This window comes from Lissotriton vulgaris, chromosome 5, assembly GCF_964263255.1.
Source record: "Lissotriton vulgaris chromosome 5, aLisVul1.2, whole genome shotgun sequence".
NCBI classification, from domain to species: Eukaryota; Metazoa; Chordata; class Amphibia; order Caudata; family Salamandridae; genus Lissotriton; species Lissotriton vulgaris.
This window is the reverse complement of record NC_141693.1, coordinates 1802091463-1802114413: the sequence shown is the minus strand read 5'-3', so window position 1 is coordinate 1802114413 and position 22951 is coordinate 1802091463. Positions and strand designations below refer to the sequence as shown.

At 46.3% G+C, this 22951-nt stretch overlaps 1 non-coding gene across 1 annotated transcript; it reads right to left on the bottom strand.

The window, feature by feature from the left end:
* Positions 1–12581: 12581 nt before the first annotated feature.
* On the bottom strand, positions 12582–12655 carry TRNAT-AGU (transfer RNA threonine (anticodon AGU)). The gene has a single exon. It is a non-coding gene; the product is annotated as a tRNA-Thr (tRNA).
* Positions 12656–22951: the final 10296 nt, after the last annotated feature.

Genomic DNA, 22951 nt, shown 5'->3' with positions numbered 1-22951 from the left:
TGGAGGATTGTGTTTTGAGCTGTGTGGTATGCCTCTTTCGTTTCGCCACACCCACTCACAGGCCTGCAGTTTGCTAGGCACTCTTGTTGTGTTGAGCATTGTTTGCCGGATATGGCCCGTGGTGTGCGCGTTGCAGTCGATCATGTGGTGTGCCGGATTCCCAAGGTTTCGGTCGGGTAGTGGGAGGCCCAACATCTGGGAGAATTCAGCTGGGGGGGCTCAACCTGGAAAAGTTTGAATACCTCTGCTTTAGAGGATAGTAGAAGGCTCCAAATATCGTAAAATAGCTCCTCACTGACAATAATTCTATTTGGAAGTCAGTTATACTTGCTAATTACAACAAATACTGTGGCAGCGCTACATAAAAGTATATATTCAGTGACAAGTTTGCTTAGTGAATGTAATCATTTTTTTTTTTACTTTCCATTTGCCTCTTTTGGCACACACCGTACTCGGAGGTGCAGCGCCGTCGTCCACATACTGAGCTAGTGTCATCGAAGGCGGGCTGACAGGGTCCAGGGCTGCAGCAGTCACCGTAACCCAACTGCTCTAGTGTCTGGACTGTCTGCAGCCCGGAGTACAGCATGGGACAGGCAGGCCACACCCAGGAGAGACGCAGCCAGCAACGACACCACAGACACAGGTGAGGAGGAGTGCCGGCTGCCGCGTGAACCCCCCTCCCCCGACTCCCCGCGCTTCCATCACAATCATTGCCGCTAGTATTCAGATACTGCTCACAAAGAATACCACTAGTCTTCAAATAGTGGTCACAAAGAATACCACTAGTCTTCAAATAGTGGTCACAAAGAATACCACTAGTCTTCAAATAGTGGTCACAAAGAATACCACTAGTCTTCAAATAGTGGTCACAAAGAATACCACTAGTCTTCAAATAGTGGTCACAATCAATGAGACTACCCTTCATTTTGCTCTTGAAATAGCACAAGAGCTGCAAATAAACCCTAACAGAATACTACTAAGCTTCAAATACTATTCTTATAGAATACTACTAGTCTTCTTTTAGCAATCAATTTAAGTTTTCGCTATGTATTTGAAGGGTAGTTGAGTAGAACTAGTATTCCCTCATTAGCATATTTCGGCTCGTGGGCATACTACTTAGCCTTCAAGCTTACTAAATGAATACTACATTTTATTAGTAAATGAATAGTAAATGAATACCGCTGTAACCACTGGAATCACACTATTTGAAGATCTTCCATTTTGGTGAGGGTTGTTCAGGCCTGCACCCACACCTTTCACTCAGGCACGTCCAACACCGTGTATACACTCAGACACTCATTAGACACTCATCTCACCCAGCATTCACACTGGCACAACTATAACCCTGCACGTACACAACGCAAGTACCCCCTGCACTGACACAGGCAAAACTCTTCAGGCCAAGCAGAAGCCTCACCCTGTCCTCACACAGCCATAGTGCCCACACCGTCACCCGCTCCTCCCCACACTTAAAACATTTTACCCCATAAATGATACGCCAGACACTCTGTTATGGGGAAAGAACTGCTGCAGGTTTATTCTCATACAACATAGTATGACATTAGTGGGTCAACTTACGGGCGATCCAGGGTGGCAGCCCCTCGCTTTCCCGCCCACTTGTAGAGCCAGTCAGCACCTTGGGACGACGCCCAGACAGTGCCGCACCTTGTAGATCCTTTTTCTTGGACTCCCACCCCTTTCAGGGCGGAGCGGCATGGCACACCCCCGGTTGGTTCAGGCCCCCCAACCGCCCGAAGGACTAACGGGTCGCCGTCGTGATTTCCGGAACCTCCTGCGGCTCACGGTCTTAGGCTCGGGCACCCTTACTGTGCCGGGCAGAGGCACCCTTACTGTACCCGTCTGCCGCAGAGGTACCCTTACTGTACCGGTCCGCCTCCAGATCGCCCTGTAACTCCGCCTGCAACACAAAAGAAACATTAAAACGTTCTGAGATATCGCGCCGCCTCTTCTGCTGCTGGGAGAGTGGTAGGGAGGGAAATTGCAGCACGGGGAAGGCGGACGGCGCGGGCCGCGAGCGGGGACCGAGTGCAGGGCCGGGACAGGAAGCATAGAACTACCAAGAGGCGGGCCAGGCCCTATATACATGGCCCGGCCCGCCCACCCCGAAGAACCTCCCCCGGGAAGCATGACTTGGTGTCAGGAGGGGGGGGCGTGGGGCTCCCTGGGGTCCCTCCCACCCCAGCACGCCAAACCAACACAGGAGGGGGCGGGACTAGTGTCCACTACAGGGGCTGCCCGCTGATGTCACCCTGCGTGGGACGCGGGCAGCAGCATAGTGCCCACATCGTCACCCGCTCCTCCCCACACTTAAAACATTTCACCCCATAAATGATACGCCAGACACTCTGTTATGGGGAAAGAACTGCTGCAGGTTTATTCTCATACAACATAGTATGACATTAGTGGGCCATCTTACGGGCGATCCAGGGTGGCAGCCCCTCGCTGTCCCGCCCGCCTGTAGAGCCAGTCAGCACCTTGGGACAACGCCCAGACAGTGCCGCACCTTGTAGATCCTTTTCCTTGGACTCCCACCCTTTTCAGGGCGGAGCGGCATGGCACACCCCCAGTTGGTTCAGGCCCCCCAACCGCCCGAAGGACTAACGGGGCGCCGTCGTGATTTCCGGAACCTCCTGCGGCTCACGGTCTTAGGCTCGGGCACCCTTACTGTGCCGGGCAGAGGCACCCTTACTGTACCCGTCTGCTGCAGAGGTACCCTTACTGTACCGGTCCGACTCCAGATCGCCCTGTAACTCCGCCACAGCTCTGGAAGAGGCTACCGTCAATAACAGAGCCCCCCACCTCTGTGCTCCCTACTTACTTCCCACAGCTTCAAGGGCATATGCGTGTACGGGAGAAACATATCCATCCCGACTTTGCCACCTTGACCAGACAACTTTATAGTTACGTTCCTTTTATCCCTGGCACCCGCAACGGGGGCCCATCTGGTAAGCAGGAATAGTGCAAGGTGTCCCCTAAGACATTGCATATGTCATGAAGTGCCAACCTGCCGATGGTTAGACCCTGTTAACCACTTATGACCCTAGTACTTATACCAGTAATGGTGCCGGGCTGCAAGCTTAGGGGGTCACTTGTCCAACCCTAGCCCATTCATGGTGGCTTCGCTGGGGACCCCCTTTACAGGCTTCAGCTAGTGTGAGCGGCTGCCCCTGACCTGTGGAGCACCACAATGACCATCTCCTCCCTGGGGACTATCCCGCCCTTCCAGCTCTGGCGCAGGTATCATTATTTAACTAGGTTTATTTTACGGGCCAAGGGCATGGGCCCCCCTTTCTTATCGTATGCTTGCCCCTAATGTATTCGCCTTAGTCGTGCAACTCGTCTCGTGCCCAGCCAACTCTCGATCATTCGTTGGATCCCAGGCGGCCTTCTGTAACGCACCCTGTCCTGATGTAATCCCAGTTGGCAACAGGTAACCCTGTCACTAACTTGTTGAGCCCTTCAGAGCAGTGAGTAGTCAAGTTATGTTGACCCCACGCCTCCCTCAGTAGTTGCACCCCCCTCAGTTGGCTGTGGCAGCTACCCCACTGCCTAGATCCTCGCTCTGGCGCAGGCGCTATTGACGGTCTTTGATGGGCTTGAGCCTCCATCTCTTGGTGCCTGCTTCCCACCTGCAGTAGTCACCTTTGGCTGTGCTGAGCCCCTGCTGAAATCGCCTGCCTGTGTATGCTGCCCAAGCTATCCACCGTGGTGTCCTGTCCTGAACCTAGGCTGACCTCTCTACGCAATGACACTGGTTTCCCCCAGCCTGCGCTTAGCTGCTTGAGCCTCCTGCGCCTTCCCCAAACCAGTAAACCGTGCAGAGTACTTACTACCTCTGTCTCCTGACCATGCCCCTACAATGCTTCAGCTCTCCCATCTTGTGACCTGACTCACCCCTACTTCACTCTGACCCAGGGCGCACACTTACTGGTGCGCCTAGCCCAGGGCCCTCCCCTGCCTGCGAACCCTGCAGAGTTACCATAGGGCTGGGGATAAAACTTCATTGTTGATTACTAAAACTGTGAGGCTGAGGGAGACCCATTACTGTAATTACTCCCATCCCATTACCGCAATTACTCCCATCCCACCTTCTGATACAAGATGGCCGCCTGGTAGGAGCTCCTGTGAAGAGCTCCCAGTGCTGGAGATCCCATACCGGGCTTTATCCCTGTTAGCACCCACCAGCTCGTCGGAACGAAAGCAGGAAAAGTAACGGGAGTAAGAGTAACTGGAACCTCAAGTAACTGGATTGCCCGGGCGGCTCGTTGACCTGTTTCACGGAGGATGGAGCTTGAAGCTGCGGGAGCCTGCTGAGCCGCCACTGGACACTCTCCTTCATGCACCCACATCGCGCCGCCGAGACAGAGACGGAGCGGTACCACAAGCACCCGATTGCCCGGATTGCCCACTGACCTGAGTGAAGGAGGTTGGAGCTTGAGGATACGGGAGCCTGCTGCTGAGCCGGCACTCTTTGTCGGTGACTGACGCCTGCGGGGCCCCGCAACCTGCCACTGGATCCGTGTCTTCAGACACCCCCACCGAGGCGCAGTGGCTGGGCAGCTGAAGCTACGAGTGCCTGCTGAGCCGGCACCGCGGATTGTCCTGAATTCGGCCCGCACCACGGCAGAGGATTCACGTTGGCATCGGGGGCTGAGTGAGGCCCCCGCCCGCTCCACGGCAGAGACGCGGGCTGCACTGGTTGCTGTGGCCAGCGGTGAATAGCAGAGGAGCAGATCCACCGGCTCCACAGCAGTGAGTCTCGGCGGGTTGCTGCGACCAGCCCACATCATGCCGCGGCCATGACAACGGTCCCCCCCCTCCTCCCGCTAGCTCTGCAGCAGTTGTGTGACACCGCTGCTCAGAAGAGTGAGATCTGGGGCTAACAGGACCTGGAGGGACGCCGGATCAATGGATCAATGGAGGCTGCTCAGAAGAGTGAGAGCTGAGGCTAATCGGGACCAGGAGGGACGCCGGATCAATGGATCAATGGAGGCTGGAGGTGACAGCGACATCTGAGGGCTGAGAGAGGCCAACCACCAGACCTGTACACGCCTTGATTAAGGACTACAACCACAAAACTTTTACACGCTTTGATTAAGGACTACAACTGCAAAACTTTGCTGGCAAACTCAACAGGCTCACGGTGCAGCTTGCACATAAGGTATTTATTTCACCCCACCCGCCTGCTCACATTTTCTAAGCTATATCCTTTGTTCAAAATGGCTGGGGCCATAACACTGTAGCAATAAATCCCCCTCATGCCTCTGATGTCCACGAGGCTCCCAGCTCAACTCCTCCACACAAGACTACCAGAAGTAGAGATAAGCCTCCTTCCCATCATGCTATGAACAGTGCTTGCTCTAATGGAAAGTGAAACTGCCCTTCCCTATGCTCAAAGTAATAGCAGCAGACAGAGGAAAAACTCCCCTATCTCTCATAACGGTTCGGCCATCTTAGACTGTCTATCCTGGGCGACCATCATGGACTAGTCATTCCTCAGGACTGAGTGTCTGCCTTTCTACAGTGGTATTATATGTTACTATACTATATGTTATGATATTATATGTTTACAGTGGTATTTTATTTACGACCATCATGGACTAGTCATTCCTCAGGACTGAGTGTCTGCCTTTCTACAGTGGTATTATATGTTACTATACTATATGTTATTATATTATATGTTTACAGTGGTATTTTATCTACAGGGGCATTATATTCCTAGTTGGATCTTGCACATCTCACTCTTTCCTCACCTGTAATGCACCGATGTAACCCCATATATTTACATCATACGTTTACAGGCCAGACGAAGATAGGGTGTCTGCCTTTTACAGTGGTTTTATATGTCTATATTCCTAATTGTTTCCTGCACATTCCACTTTTTCTTCACCTGTATGCACCGATTGCTACCTCATATATTTTGGCTGCTCACTAAGGTCACTTTTGGTCTCATATGTCTATATTCCTAATTGTATCCTGCACATTCCACTTCTTCTTCACCTGTAGGCACCGATTGCTACCTCATATATTTTGGCTGCTCACTAGGGGCACTTCTGGCCTCATATAATTTTTGGTTGTAACTGTATTTTGGCTATTGACTCATGTACCTCATTTGTTATTGATTACTCACTATTTGACTACTATTTGACACTATTTGACTACTCAGTATTTTGGCTACGGACTCATGTACCTCATTTATTACTGACTACTCACTATGTTATACAACATATAACTTCTGCTGCAGCTCTATCTTGTTTCTGATCCATGTACCTCATCGATTTTTGACCACTCTTTTTTTGGACTAATTACTATTGTCACTTGTGATTCAGGTATTTTACTGTCTGCATCAGTCATTCATGCTAGTATATCGTCAGTACTATAACTACATTATACTCTGTATACGTTTGCTACCGACACCGACTTCACTTTTTACTCCTTTAATGCACCGACTAATTGCTCACGTAGAACCCGTTACATTTATGTAACCTGCTCCCATTCCTAGTTTTATTCCTGTATGCACCCATTCTCACTGTCTATTTTTGGTTTGCACACAATGCTACCTCTATATTTTGGTTATCTTGTCACTCACTAGTGTCTCACGGGTACCACGCAACCTACTGCCTGCATTTTGCTTTGCACAGATTGCTACCTTTATATGTTGGCTATTTTTTGCTACTCACTATTGTCAAGTGTGTAAGTGTGTACCATGTAACTTACTGACTGCATTGTTCTTTGCACATTGCTACCTCTATATGTTGGCTATTTTTGCTACTCACTATTGTCAAGTTTGTACCATGTAACTTACTGACTGCATTGTTCTTTGCACATGTGTATCACTATTGTCCACCTTCCCACACCCACTTTCAACCCCACACCCATCTATACCGCCATCCCATCATGGAGCCCATCGGCAAGCACACATATAAAATCAACTACCCACCCGCACTCACCAAAAAAGCCGCTAAATGCTTTAAACACAACTTCCTGAGGGTCCCACCCTGAAACCCCCTTTGTTGACACCTACTTCTCTCCGGTCAATGGATCCCTGAACATCGATATCATCTTCCACACATCTCGCAGAGCTCAATGGAGAAAAACGTTCCTCACCCTACTCACTGTCTCCACCACCAGGAAATCTGCGCATGGCTTAACTCTCTCCATCACACCATCCCAACTCTTCCTAGGCAGAACCACCATTACGATCTACAATAACGGGATTGTCCTAATTCAATCCACAGACAGGAACTTGGAACTACTAGACAACCTGTTCCCCACTTTCAAAGAGAACCTCTCCAACCATCGGACTTCCACTCACATCCCCTCCAGTAACATCACCCCGGACTTCACAGCCCCCACCGGCAACGCTTCTAACCTAGCTCAGCACCAGAACGACATGCACATCACCACTTCCCCACCACACCAGTCGATCACCCACCGGCTGTAACCACCCCACACCTCGCGATCACAGACACAATTAGCTCCCCATCTTACACCAGCCGCCCCCACACCTGCGTCCCGGGGACCCCCACCCATAACACTCCCACTCCTCCTCTCCCCCCTGATATCACAGACCCCGCCCACAACCCCCCTAACCTAGCTCAGCGCCAGAACGACACACATAGCGGCAATTCCCACACTCTCTCCCCCCCTTCTCTCAGCCCCCACTCCCACACGCTAACTAACCATGCAGACCACATCACCTCTACTATCTTAACTCCCCCTCCCCATGACAGGACCATCTCCAACCCTAGCTCCACCCCACTCTCAGCCCTCACTACCCTTCAGGCTCCCCCATCACCACCATCATACATTCCACTTCCACCCCACTCTCTCCGCCTACCACGAATTCCCTCCTCTACGCCACCAACCTCCTCCGTACTCCATCCACTCTCATCGCCCCCTCACCCCCCCTCCTCCCTAACACCAACCCGTACAATGACATCACGGAGCCCTGCATGAACACCAACCCTCCACCCCACCCGCACGATAAGTCCCAGGTCAGCCACCCACCCATGACTTCCACCCCCAGCACAAACACTTATCCCACGCTGGACAAGATTATGGCCTCCCTCCTACAACTCAAAGAAGAAATTCACACCATCAAAGAAGACATGCACACCATAAAAGAGCTACTCACCACACCCCCTAGACTCACCTCACTCACCACCACCCCCCCTCTCAACTTGCTCTCCTCCCGTCCTGACGACGAGCCTAAGCTACGTCCCTCACACAGGACCGCGATCCATGCTCACAATCGCAACAACCGCACCCGCCGTTCTCACTGGACCGCGATCCCTGCCCACAATCGCAACAACCGCCCCGTCGCACATGCAACCCTCTTTCAGATCTCGACACTCTCTCCCTCCTCCGCTCCTACGACCCTGCACCCCTAAACCTCACAACCACCTCGACCTCGCACCACTCCATTCCCACATTACTCTCAAATCCCCATAGACCCTCCACTCTAAACAACAGAATATCCGTCCCGAATAACCTTAGAAAAGTCCCCCTCTCTCTAGTTCCCTCTTCCTCCCCTGACACACCCCGTCTCAAATGCACTCTCCTAAACTGTAGGTCGGCTTCTAGACACTCCTCCGCCATCGCTGAGCTCATCCTATCATTGGACCTTGACCCAATCTTCCTGACGGAAACCTGGCTAACCGAATCTTCTACACCTATAATGGACATTCTGGTTCCCCCCAACTACCACATTATTAGGCTTGACAGGTCTGGCAAGATAGGCGGCGGAATCACATGCATATACAGGAACAGCCTTCCTGTTCTGAAAGTCTCCGCGCCTTCCCTACCCTCTCCAACTTGCTATGAATACATCTGCCTCGATATCATCAGTGATGGCAAACCGATATGCTCTCTTCATGGCATTTACCACCCACCTAGAGACAACCTCCTCTTCGCCCAACAAATGATGGACTTGATTTCAACCAACGCCGGACGACAGCTCACCCAAATATACCTTGGTGACTTCAACCTCCATTGGAACGATCTTAATGATGCAGTGGTTAATAGTCTCAAAAACGTCCTCAGCGCCCTGGATCTCACACAATTATGCAACAGCCCGACCCACGAGAAAGGTTCTATCCTCGACCTTATCATCGCCAGAGAGGACGCTGCTCAACTTGAGTCTATCCAACCCTGTGACTGGTCAGACCATCACACTGTCACATTCCACATCAATAAAAAAGTCAAACTCAACCCGGTTCAACCCTCCAGACCTAAAGTCTGGAAAAGAGACCTGAAAAAACTCAACCCAGTCTCCTTACCCCCGAACAGACGCGACATCCTACTCCCGCCCACAGGCGCTACAGATGTACAATTCCTGACTGACCACTATCTCAACGCCATGACCTCAATAATCAATGAGGCTGCTCCTATGCAGCTAAAAAGAGTCTCCGCTAAAATCTCCAATCCATGGTACAACGGGAGTCTCAATGAAGATAGACGAGCCATGCGAATGGCAGAGCGTACCTGGAGGGCAGCTCCCTCTGCACTGCACCTGAAAACCCTGAAGAAAAAGAGAAACGCCTACTTCAGGAAAATAAAGCGCTCAAAAGCAAACTTCTTCAGCCTCCAGCTCGACCAAGCAAAAAACCGCCCAAGAAAACTGTTTGAGTTAATCAGAACACAAACCAAGGAACAACCCCAACCTCTGAGTACCTTGCACGAAGCACCCTCCTGTGAAGACTTCGCCGCTTTCTTTACCCAAAAAACTGACAACATAAAGAGTGATCTCCGCGCTGACGCAAGACTCCACACCACACTCAACTGCATAACACCCACTGGACCCAAAAACAATGCTACATGGTCAACCTTTGAAACCTACTCCGAAGAAGAAATAGGCAAACTGCTCAGCACCCTGAAACCTTCCAATCACCTCACGGATCCCCTCCCTGCTAACGCTGTCAAAGATTTCACCCCACTACTCCTTCCACTCTGGACTAAGATTATCAACAGCTCGCTCCAAGAAGGAACCATCCCTGACTCCCTTAAAGTTGGACAAGTCACACCTCTGCTAAAGAAACCTACTGCCGACCCATCCGACCTAAACAACTACCGTCCCATTACCAATATTCCCACTCTCGCCAAATTATTGGAAAAATGCGCTCAACTACAACTGACTAAACACATTGATCTGTTTGATCTCCTCAACCTTCATCAATCAGGCTTCCGAGCAGGTCACAGCACCGAAACTGCTATGACTCACATAATCGACGACGCCCTTCAAATCCTAGATCAAGGGGATACCTGCCTCCTCATCCTTCTTGATCTCTCTTCAGCTTTCGACACTGTTAAACATGAGAAATTACTCGATCTGTTGAACACAAGAATGGGTCTTTCCGGGACTGTTCTCAAGTGGTTCACCTCCTTTCTACACAACAGGTCACAGAAATTCAAGAGTAACAACCTGATGTCCTCTCCAATACCTGTTTTGTTAGGTGTCCCCCAAGGATCCTCCCTTTCACCAACATTGTTCAACTTAGTTATGGAACCTCTCACCACCTTGCTTCAAGCATCCAATGTACTTTTTCACATGTACGCAGATGACACTCAACTATATCTCAAATTACAATCCCCCAATGACATCTTACTCCTGAACTCTACGATCAGAAGCACCCAATCCTGGCTTGCTGATAATCATCTCAAACTCAATGCTCTGAAAACAGAATTCCTGCTGATCTCACCTCCAGCGAAGATCTCTACCACTCAAACCTGGCTTAAACAGCTAACTGCACTGAATGTCCAACCCACCATAGTGGATTCAGCGAAATCCCTAGGCATAACTCTCGACTCCAATCTCAACATGCAGCATCATATCAGCAAGGCTACTAAGGGAGCGAACTTCCAAATCAATACCCTAAGGAAACTTAAACCCTTCCTACCAGCCAAAGACTTCCAAACTGCAGTACAAGCACTAGTCATCCCGCGAATTGAATACGGCAGCACCGCCCTCTGCGGTCTCCCGTTAACCACTACTGCACCCCTAAGAGCCTCTCTAAACGCTGCAGCGAGACTCATCACTGGATCAAAAAAGCACTCTCATATCTCCCCTGACCTGAAATCACTAGACTGGCTGCCTGTTGAAGCCAGAATTCATCTGAAAATCGCCTGTATGACACACAAGGCTCTACACCTGAGCTCTCCCGGATACTTCACTCAGAAGCTGTCAATCTCTGGCGGCTCTAGAAACACCAGAGGCACAAACAATCTTCTGCTAAAACCTCGAAGATTCCGGAAGGAAAAAACTTATAAACGCTCTTTCTCGGGAATGGCACCCAGGATCTGGAACTCACTCCCTCCTGAAACTAGGCTCATCTCCTCCACTACACTTTTTAAGAAAGAAGTGAAAGCTATTTTTATGGCCAAATACACCTGACCTATGAGCATGGATCTAGAAAGACTATACACCGACCTGTATTATTATGTTCGAACTCTATGACTATGTATTTCACCTGTATTATTGACGCTACTGACTATCTATGCACACTTGTAACTGTTATATTTATATTATTGATTTGCTGTACTAATTTGCTCCCTCACGTACCTACCCTTCCCATTTATTATGTTTAAATTCACTCTCTGTTGGTATTCCCGGCTTTGTAAAGTGCTCTGATATCTGCAAAGATCTTGTTCGTGCTATATAAAACTTTCAAAATAAAAATAAATAAATAATAAAGGGACTCTAAAAGACCATGGGTTGAGGCCGTCTTCGTGGGATCATCCAGATCTTGGATTGTGTATGTGTGAGCCAACCATATGTGCAATATTCCGGGTGGACGTCTACCCTTGTGGTTACTCCTCCCGTTACCTATGGGCAGATGCCAGCAGCTGGCAGGAGCACTCAGGCGCATCGGGGGGGGGGGGGCAATGCCATAGTAGCTTGTGCCACTGCCAAGCTATGCCTGGTTCCTCTCCCCTGCGGGCAGTCAGGACCTGTTTGCCCCCTTTAAGCCCCTACCAGACACCGCATTTGGGCTCCCAGCACAGTGCCCGCCCTGGTCCTCCTGCTTGCGTTACCATCTGACCTACTCAGATTCTTCGAGGTTGGGGCGTCACACTACTGCCCAGGGGGTACCTAATATGTCCCCACCCGGTGACTGCAAGCGTATCACTATCATGGGTGTAACCTGTCCGCCCCTCATCTCGGAACTGAATGGCAACTGAGGAGGGCATGGGTCCCTGCCCTGGCAAGCCGCCCCACGTGTGCTACGACCCTTATCCTGTTGATAGCATGTGGTGTGGGTAGGACGGTTATCCAACGCCGTTCCTGCATTTAGGGACAGAAAACATTCATTAGAAGCCCTGTCCCCCCCCTCCACTGCCAATCGTGATATTCTGTAGTGAAACATGGGCCAACACTGTCCCATATGCTCCCGGGCCAAGCCTGTTTGATGCCTTGATGCAGCATCTTAGAACTACGTTCATTATTCACCTGCCGAATCTGCTAACGACCACTGCACTTTGGGTTGAGTGATCCATCGTCCCCTCCCAACTCATCCCCCTACTATTCTCTTGTCTGATGTAAGACCTCTTAATAAACACTAAGGCACTGCTGAGATCCGAACTCAGGATCTCCTGTTTACTAGACAGGTGCTTTAACCAACTAAGCCACAGCGCCTCCTGCAGCAGGGCTAATACAGTGGTGTTGTGATGTACCTGGACTGCTCCTGAGTCTATGCTTTGGCGTTAGGTTGCTCACTCGAGAGGTGGTATCCCTCCTACATGCAGAAATAAATTTACAAATAATCTTATGATATTTTATGGTGAAATTGATTTGTAGTTGTCATCGCTTATGCATTTCATTTACTTTTTCTTGTCAATTGTAACTATTTTATGGTCATTTGGGGACATAGGGGTAATGTGCCTCCTTAGTAACACTCTGACTTGTCGGCATTTGATGCGCATCTTAGACCCACTTTGAGGATACTATATTCATTAAGCTAAATCTAGACACCCCGCTATTCACCTTAACTGGACACCCCGCTATGCTATTCACCTGAACTAGACACCCCGCTATTCTCCTTAACTATGCAGGTGTCCTCCCAGTGTTTTCCTGTGGCTTGAGAGTTTGCCATATATGAGTATTATTCTTCTACCTGGTTTGGTACTTTGTAACATGCACACGTCACCTTTCTCTTGCTACACCTGGTTGCTACCTCTTGCATTGTGTTTTGCCCCAAGTGTTACCCTTGCCTAAGTTACGTTTGTTCTTGTGTTTTGGGTGTCCCCTTTACTGTAGTATTGTCCTCTCCTTGTACTTTGTATGTTTTGTGACTTGGAAACATGTTACCTTTCCTCCTGTAATGCACAGATTGCTACAACCAGCCACTAATGAAGTAATGATAATAAGTGGGCTCTTTTGAAGCTTCTGTAAAGCTTTCCCAGGCATGCAAATTGTAGCCCTACGAAGCACAAAACTCAACCCACGCGTGCACAGGCACAAGACTCACCCCGCACACACAGACACAAGACTCATCCTGCACACACACAAGGACAAGACTCACCCTGCGTACACACAAGGACAAGACTCACCCTGCACACACAGACACAAGATTCGCCTCAAACACACACAAGCACAACTCACCCCACGCGGGCACAGGCACAAGGCTCACCGCCACAGACACAAGACTCACCCTGCACACAGAGGCAAAAGACTCACCCCACACACACACAAGGACAAGACTCACCCTGCACACACACAAGGACCAGACTCATATTGCACACAGAGGCAAAAGACTCACCCCACACACACACAAGGACAAGACTCACCCTGTGCACACACAAGGACAAGACTCATCTTGCACACACAGACACAAGACTCACACCAAACACACACAAGCACAAAACTCACTCGCACACACAGACAAAAAGCTCACCCCACACAGACACATGACTCTCCCTGCACAGATACAAGACTAATCCCACGCACACACAGACACAAGATTCACCCCGCACACAGACACAAGACTCACCCCACACACATAGACACAAGACTCACCCAAAACACACACAAGCACAAAACTCACCCGCACACAGACAAAAAGCTCACCCCACACAGGCACATGACTCACCCTGCACACCTACAATACTCACACCGCACACAGACACAAGACTCACACCTTACAGAGACACAAGACTCACTCTGCACAGACACACGACTCATCCCACACACACACAGACACAAGAGTCATCACACACACAGACAAAAGACTCACCCCGCACACACAGACACAAGACTCAACCTGCACCCACAGACACAAGACTCACCCCCACACACACAGACACAAGACTCATCCCACGCACACTGGCACAGACTCACACTGCACGCAAAGACACATGACTCACCCCAGGTACAATTAATGTATATAAATTAATATGTTATCAACATTTGCATAGTTAATTTCTGCATAAAGGTGTTGGTACAGACTGGGTGGTACATTCCTAAACTTTATAAACAAAAGGGGGTCACTGTTCCATCAGTGTGCGTGCTGTGCAGTCACGCTCACACTCAAAAGAGAAAGGGAAGGACAAGCAATCCTATAGGTATAGAAGAAGAAAGACTCAACAAGGTCTTGGATCCTCTCTGTGTGGGAAAGGGGAGGGGAAGGACACTTATTGTCTCTTTTTGCCCTCACACACCCCGAAGGATGTTATGCTTCATCATGATGACTCAGTGTTCCCTTCTTTGGAGACTGTCTAGGCCAAACCTGATAGTGTACTCTTATAATTCTCCTGGGGTGGTCCTATTTATGGGACCTTTCATTTTCATAACTCATCTAGCAACTTTATTTAACGTATTTTATTGCATTTTGATGACCATTAACAAAACGTTATTGCAATGATCATTGTCATACCCTTTGTTATGGGCCAACAGAGTTAGTCGACACTGTGGCCATGTATAAAGTCACAATATTCGCAGTCTGCAGTCTTCCTAGTTGGAATCCTGACAGACATATAACATTACTAAAGGTATATAGTTAGCCATAGAATGTCACATACAAACCTCAGCCAATTGGCTGGGCAACGGAGACCTCTTCCTCTTAAAGGAGCATTACTCAGTGCAAACAGTGGTCTCCTACTAAACCTGTACAAACAATATTAAAACATATTAGGGAAAGGCCCATTTTTACACAAGCCAAAAAGAATGATGCCTGAGATGTCTCTGAAACGTTTAGTAATGTAAGTCAAAAAACAAGAGACGGGGGACCAGGAGCTTATTATGGTCCAGTGCCCGTGCTCCAGCTTCTAATGCTATAACCAAAAAAAGGGGGGGGTCACTGTTCCATCGGTGTGCGTGCTGTGTAGTCACGCTCACACTCAAAAGAGAAAGGGTAGGACAAGCAATCCTATAGGGAAAGAAGAAGAAAGACTGGACTAGGTCTTGGACCCTCTATGTGTGGGATAAGGGGAGGGGAAGGACACTTATTGTCTCTTGTTGCCCTCACACACCCCGAAGGATGTCATGCTTCATCATTGGGCGGTTGCTCCTTGTCGGGCCAGCGCTGCAATGCCCTACGGGCCCCCCGAAGGGTCGCTTTAGCAGAGATCTTTTAAGAGGCCAGCTGTTAGATGAGTGCGGGTATGTGAAGAGGGTCCTCTTTTTACTACGAATGTTGGTGGGAAGTGAGTTGAAAAATGGCTAAGGGATACCAAGGAAAAGCAATTTTAATAGTAGTATAAAGGTTCCCTTGTCATATTAAAAAAACAAAGGTTATGTGTTACAATGTGGGTAGTGATGTACCGTCGGGCATTGCAGCGCCGGCCTGAGCAACTGCCCAATGATGAAGCATAACATCCTTCGGGGTGTGTGAGGGCAACAAGAGACAATAAGTGTCCTTCCCCTCCCCTATCCCACACAGCACACACACCGATGGAGCAGTGACCCCCCTTTTGTTTATAACGTTTAGCAATGTATCACCCAGTCTGTACCAACACCTTTATGCAGAAATTAACTATGGAAATGTTGATAACATATTAATATATATACATTAATTGCATATGCAACTTAAAGTAGCACTGACAGGAATAATGCATTAATTACAGTGCTCCCTTTCATGTCTGAACACCTTGAGACCTACACTCTCATAAACAGCATTTTAGATAACCAAACCTGTACTTGCATAATTACATGGCACAATCAGTACAACAAAGATCAATATCCAGCAGTTTGAAACCACAAATGGTTTCATTTACACTGCAAATTAGTAAGACAATAAAAACGGTGACCATCAAAATTTAAGTCCAAATTACCACCTTTAGGTACTTACAATGTTAAAGTGTCTTAACTCCTTCGACGCTCCTGATGGAACGGTTCCGTCACGAGCGTCGGTTGGGCTGTGCTGGTGACGGAACCGTTCTGTCATGACCACGTCCGTTTTTGAATCTTCAGCACAGCGCGAAAATTCGCGCTGCGCTGAAGCGGTTATATCGAGTTGGAAATGACGACTTGCACTAATATCGAGTGCAAAATATCAAGATACATAAATATGGACTACAAGAATATTGTGGTCAGGAATATCGAGTTTAAGGTAAGAAATATCCTTTTCTAAGATATCGAAGTCATTAATATCATTTGCAAAAATAGTTGTTAAAAATATCTTTTTTTTTAGTTAGTGCTATGTATTTTAGTATGTATTTTAAATGTATGTGCTCTATTTTCTGTCTAAGTATTGCATTTGGTAGTTAATATATGTGTTATATTTTTTGAAGCTATTAATTTTCTTTTAATTGAATTTTGCGTTTTAGTTCCGTAGCTGGTTTCCGGTTAATAGGTGAATAGGGTGGGAAGTAATTTAATTATAATAAAATGAATATTAATTTTTATTTATTAGTATTCATTTATTTTTGATGTTATAGTGTTAATTGTGGGAATTAATTTATTATTAATTGGTTAATAATAGGCTAAGTTTTATTGATTAATTAATTGGTAAATATGTTAATTGTGTAATTTGTAGGAGCGAATTGTGGGTTTATACTGGAATAGGGTGAGAAGTAATTTAATTATAATTAATTTATTAATATTTTTATGAATTCATATTTATTTAGTTAAAATCTTATATTGTTATTTGTGGGAATTAATGTATTATTAATTATGTATTCATTTGTTGTTAATTATTATTTAATTGGTAATTATGTTAATTGTGTCTTTTTTAGAAGTGGGTTGTGGGTTTAAAGGGGAGTAGGGTGGGAAGTAATTTAATTTGAATACATTTATTAATATTTGTATTATAATATATATTTTTTATTCATAGTCTTGATTGTGTGAATTACTTTATTATTAAATATTTATATTCAGATTGTTAATTGTTATTAAATATTTAGTTTTACGAAATAATTGGTGGCATTTATAGGGGATATTGGTGGGAGGTAATATATTTATAATTAATTATTTATTTATTAATTTATGCTAACTAAGTTATTTACATTTAAATATATCTATTGTGTAATAATTTTGATGTGTGAGTTGTGGGGTTTATAATGGTAAATAGTGGCAAGTAAATGTTTTTAAATTAATTATTGATTTGTTGTTAATTGATATTAATTTATTAAGGAAATAGTGTAAATATTTTTAGGTGTGTGTTTTGGTGTTTATTGGGATAGAGGGTGGAAAGTAAGAGAGTTTAAATTAATTTATCATTACTTGCTCACTAATATTCATGTATTAATTGTTAAATGTTTGGCAATTGTTTATTTTTTATTTTGTTTGGCGATTTAGGTTCTATAGCTCTAACATTTGGTTAGTTCATTAATTCGTACCTTTTTAAATGTGTATTTTAATTATTAATATGTGTTTAATTGATAATTAATTGTGTTAATTATGGAGGTACACTTTTTTATTTAATTTCGATGTATGTTGTAAATTGTGTGGTGTTATAGGGTAGTAAAAAATATTACATTTATGTAATAATTATTTTTTAGATTAAAATTAATTTGTATTGCTAAATATTTATCTGTTTGTAAATTTTTTGTTGAATTTAAAAACCACAATCTTTTTATGTAAATGTTAGATTTTTTGTATACATTATATGTTTCTATGTTTTGTAAATTTGTATATATGTTTTGCTTTTGGGTTTTTTAGTATATTTTTTATTGTAGTTGATATTTTGTTTGTTTTTACATTTGAATTTCCTTCAGTGGGAATAGTAATTTATACCTCCACACTATCCAACACTTTCCCTACTGTTGCACTCACTGGAGTGGGAGAGGTAATTTTTACCCCTCCACTTTCCAACACTTTCCCTACTGTTGCACCTGCTGGAGTCGGAATAGTAAATTTAACCCCTACGCTATCCAACACTTTCCCTACTGTTGCACTTGCTGGAGTGGGAATAGTAATTTTACCCCTACGCTATCCAACACTTTCCCTAATGTTGCACTCATTGGAATGGAAATAGTAAATGAATACCCTCCGCTATCCAACACGTTCTCTACTGTTGCACTCATTGGGTAATATTAGTAATTTTTACCCCTGTGCTTTCCAACACTTTCCCTACTGTTGCACTCCCTGGAGTGGGAGTAGTAATTTTTACCCCTGTGCTATCCAACACTTTCCCTACTGTTGCAATCGCTGGAGTGGGAATAGTAATTTGTATCCCCCAGCTATCCAACACTTTTCCTAGTGTTGCACTTGCTGGAGGGGGAATAGTAAATTGTTTCCGTCCGCTATCCAACACTTTCCCTACTGTTGCACTTACTGAAGTGGGAATAGTATTTTTTATCCCTACGCTATTAATTACTTTCCCTACTGTTGCACTCATTGGAACGGGAATAGTAAATTATTCCCCTCCGCTACCCAACAATTTCCCTAATGTTACGCTCATTGGAGAGGGAATAGTAAGTTATTCCCCACCGCTATCTAACACTTTCCCTACTGTTGCACTCACTGGAGTGGGGAAAGAAATTTGTTCCCTTCCGCTATCCAACAGATTCCCTACTGTTGCACTAGATGTAGTGCAAAATGTAGGTTTAAAAATAATTAATGTTTTAAATGTTTATGTTACAGGTGTATGTATATATATATTTATCATTTTAAATATATTTATAACATTTCATAATTAATTAAAATTATTATTTATGAATTATTTCTAAGTTAGTATATATATTACATTTTGGGGCCGATTCCGATTCGGGAAACAAATCCGTACGACGATTCGTATTCATAGCTGTTTCCGTACGAATCGTAGTAATCCGTCCGAATCGCGGAGTACGATCCATAGGTCAAAACTCCGTCCGAATCCTTGCTAACCGTACGAAAGACAAGGGAAAATCCGTACGACATACACCCGTACAGTGAACCGTACGATTCGTAAACATGCTGTACGACCGCCCAAGTAAAATCAGGACTGGGGACTGTGTGCGCGATTCGTACTGTAAACGTCTCGTTTAGGCAATTCGTACGGAGAGCCACACAATAACATATGCACCGTACCCCTGAATTCAAGGGGTATACGCATGGGGTGTATGCATGGGGTGTACGCACCGTACACCTACGTCCTTGGGGGTATGGACAGTACCCATAGGCACCGTACACCGACATTCATGCTTTGTATGTGTCGGATGCCCCACAAGACCTACCTTTGCTTGTGAAGCGATTCCGCAGAGACGAAAAGAGCCACCACCCCTGTACCCACCTGACCCATGCGGAGATGTGGTACCCAGCAGGGATGAGATGGAACCAGGGAAGGTAGCCAGAAACGAAATGAAGAGGCCTTGGTGGTTGTGGAGCTGGGTAGGATCATTCGGTCCCAACTGGGGAGACAAGAAGGCTTAATTAGGAAAAGACCACACCACCCCCTTAATGGCAGACCTCTAGACACATACCGAAAGGATTCCTTTAACCATGGACTCACCAGGGCTAGTGTAGACCTATGAACCAAGGAAGTTATGAATGCACCAATGAATAAAGGAAAAGCCAAGGTAAGCGCTCCTTAGAAAGAAACCAACTTACTGGGCTCCTGCACAGCAATATACAACTAATGAATAGCGCTCCTGTGCTGTGGAAAGAAACCAAGGTATTGGGCTCCTGCACGGCAATGTGCTACTAATGAATAGCGCTCCTGCGCTGTCACTGTTTAACCACAAAGAAAAGCGCACCTGCGCAGCTAATGAATAAACAAAGAACAGGGCTCCAGCGTGAACACAGACCTGACTGCAGCGTAGATCCGTAGCCCAAGTCCTGCGTCAGCAAGCGTTTGTAAGGCACAGCAAGGAAACCGGAGAACAAGGTGTCCGTGGAATCCCTGGTGTTTGGCTCCGAAGGTACCAGGCGAATCCGGGTAGCAGGACGAATCCGAAGCACAAAGCCGGCGGGAAATGCAGCGTTTAAGCGTTTCCCCCGGAAGTGCTTTGGTGGAGGCAGGTCGTGGAAGACTAGACCGGGACTCGACTTCCGCCCGGGAGTGAGTATTCCGATCGCCGTATGTGTCTAGCGGCCCCTCGGGAACGGCAAGACGCCGCAAACATGACAGTATGCATGGGGATATACGCACCTTACCCCTGAAATCCAGGGGTGTACGCACCGTACACCGAAGCACCGCACCCCAGCTTTTCCGGACATTTTCAGCTCCCCTAAAAAAAGAGTCGTACGGAATGGTGTCCACACGAATCGTACTTGCTGGGTCATAAAAGTCTGCTGCGATCCGTACGAACATCGTTCCGAGTGTGATCTGTACGGTTTCTTGAATCCTACGGTCTTTTGTACGATTCGTATGGAGAACTGCATTGAGTGCACATCGTACAACATCGTACATACGGGTACGGTTCTGCGTACGAATCGTATAGTAAAAAAGCTTCGTACGGCTATTCAGACTGGATTTTACCGAATCAGAATCGGCCCCTTTATGTATGTTTAATTTATTCATAAATGAAATGTACTACTTATAATTTTTAAAATGTACAAATAAATCTAAATATTTTTTAGAAGTTAACTGTAATAGTTAATATAATTTACATTATTTTTCATACATATAAAAAAACAATATTTTGTACTTTGATATTTTTAACAATATTTTTCCCCCGATATTTTTTTTCTTACCATTATAAAGATAGGAGGTCGATATTTTTGACAACGATATTTATGTCTCTATATTTCTGTAGGTTGATATTAGTGTTGTTGATATTCTGTCAGTGATCCACTGCCAATGCTGAAGCATTGATCCATAAGGTCTATAATAAGCACAGGGGAAAGCTGATCATAAGCATTATTCGCGTTGCTATTGCCCGGTGGCACAAGCCTAACCTGAATTTGAGCCTACTTGCAGACAAGAGGGAATCTGTGCGGGTTACCTGTAACACAGATATCAGAATTTTATAGCAATTATAACTTCAAAGGGTAGGTATCACTGAAAATACCCTGGCAATGTGTGTATTGCGCAGTAGCGGTCAGTGGTGGGAGTAGCTGCCAGGCGATGGCGTGGGGAGGGGCAGGGTGGAGGGTAGTAATCTATGGATTACGGAGAATTACAGGTAAGTAAACAAAAATAAATAAAACGAATTTTGTTGCGCGCACTGCATCCGTAAATGCGCATTGATGTCAAATTCCAGAGCATTTGAGTCAAATATTGTTGGTGATAAGGGGGGAAAAAGCCTAGCGTGGCATTGAAATCACCTATACCGAGAAAATGAAAAGGGCTTTCGGGCCATGCCTTCCTTGCTGTTAGAAAATCAATTACTGTAAACAAACCCTGGAAATCAGAACCACCCTTGCTTCAAAAATTGTTTTTATAGACTAGGCACACTGAGTAAATGCCCAGGCTTTGATGAGTGGGACTTAATTGGTATCTCCTCCATAGGTGACCTCTGGAAGCTAAATAAGATGGTCTCTTTCACGGACCTACAAGCAGAATACCAACTGGCAGGGTCAGAAACGTTCCGATACTTAAAAATACACCATGCAATCACTACCAATGTGGCGTGTGGTGAGATTTTACCTGAAGCCTCCACAATGGGGGATAGACATTTAGCAGATCCCATGTCCTGAAAAGCAATATCACTCACATATCGCAAATTAATCAACAACAGGCCAGACCCACTGGTGCGTCTCCGGCAGTTGTGGGAATCTGATCTATGATATTTGGAGGATGATGACTGGCAAGAAGCACTATCTTCCCCCAAAGAGGTCACTATACCGATGAGGCTCCGCTTAGTCCAGTTCAAAATTCTACACAGAACTTATCTATCAGCACTGATATTGGTAAAAATGGTGTGTCGGCCAGATGCGGGGTGCTTTGACAATGTGCTGCGGAAGTTACCTTTTTCCATGTGCTTTGGGAATGCCCACACATTCAGTCCTAATTGGGAAGAATCTTCTCTACGCTCACAAAGGTGTGTGAGAAAAACATAGCCAGCTCCCCACGACTTTGCTTGCTCAATGTTTGGGAGGCCACCGATTTGAACTTATCTATCAGCACTGATATTGGTAAAAATGGTGTGTCGGCCAGATGCGGGGTGCTTTGACAATGTGCTGCGGAAGTTACCTTTTTCCATGTGCTTTGGGAATGCCCACACATTCAGACCTAATTGGGAAGAATCTTCTCTACGCTCACAAAGGTGTGTGAGAAAAACATAGCCAGCTCCCCACGACTTTGCTTGCTCAATGTTTGGGAGGCCACCGATTTGACCCAGACCGTGCGCACGTGGGCCTCACTGGGATTTGCCCTTGCCAAGAGAAATATAGCTCAGATATGGGGGATTTGCCCACCTACAATAAATGGTCCAATGACAGGGACAATGCGATGATTGCAGAGAAAGACGTCTTTAAACACAGGGGTTGCCCTAAGAAATAGGACCACAAATGGGCTAAATGGAATGAGTCACGTGGCGGTCTCTGTGTATCCCCAACTGAGGAACTACGTAGGGCAGGGGTGGACACCAATTTTGAAACTATTTAACGGGGATTGTATATGATCTGTGTTCA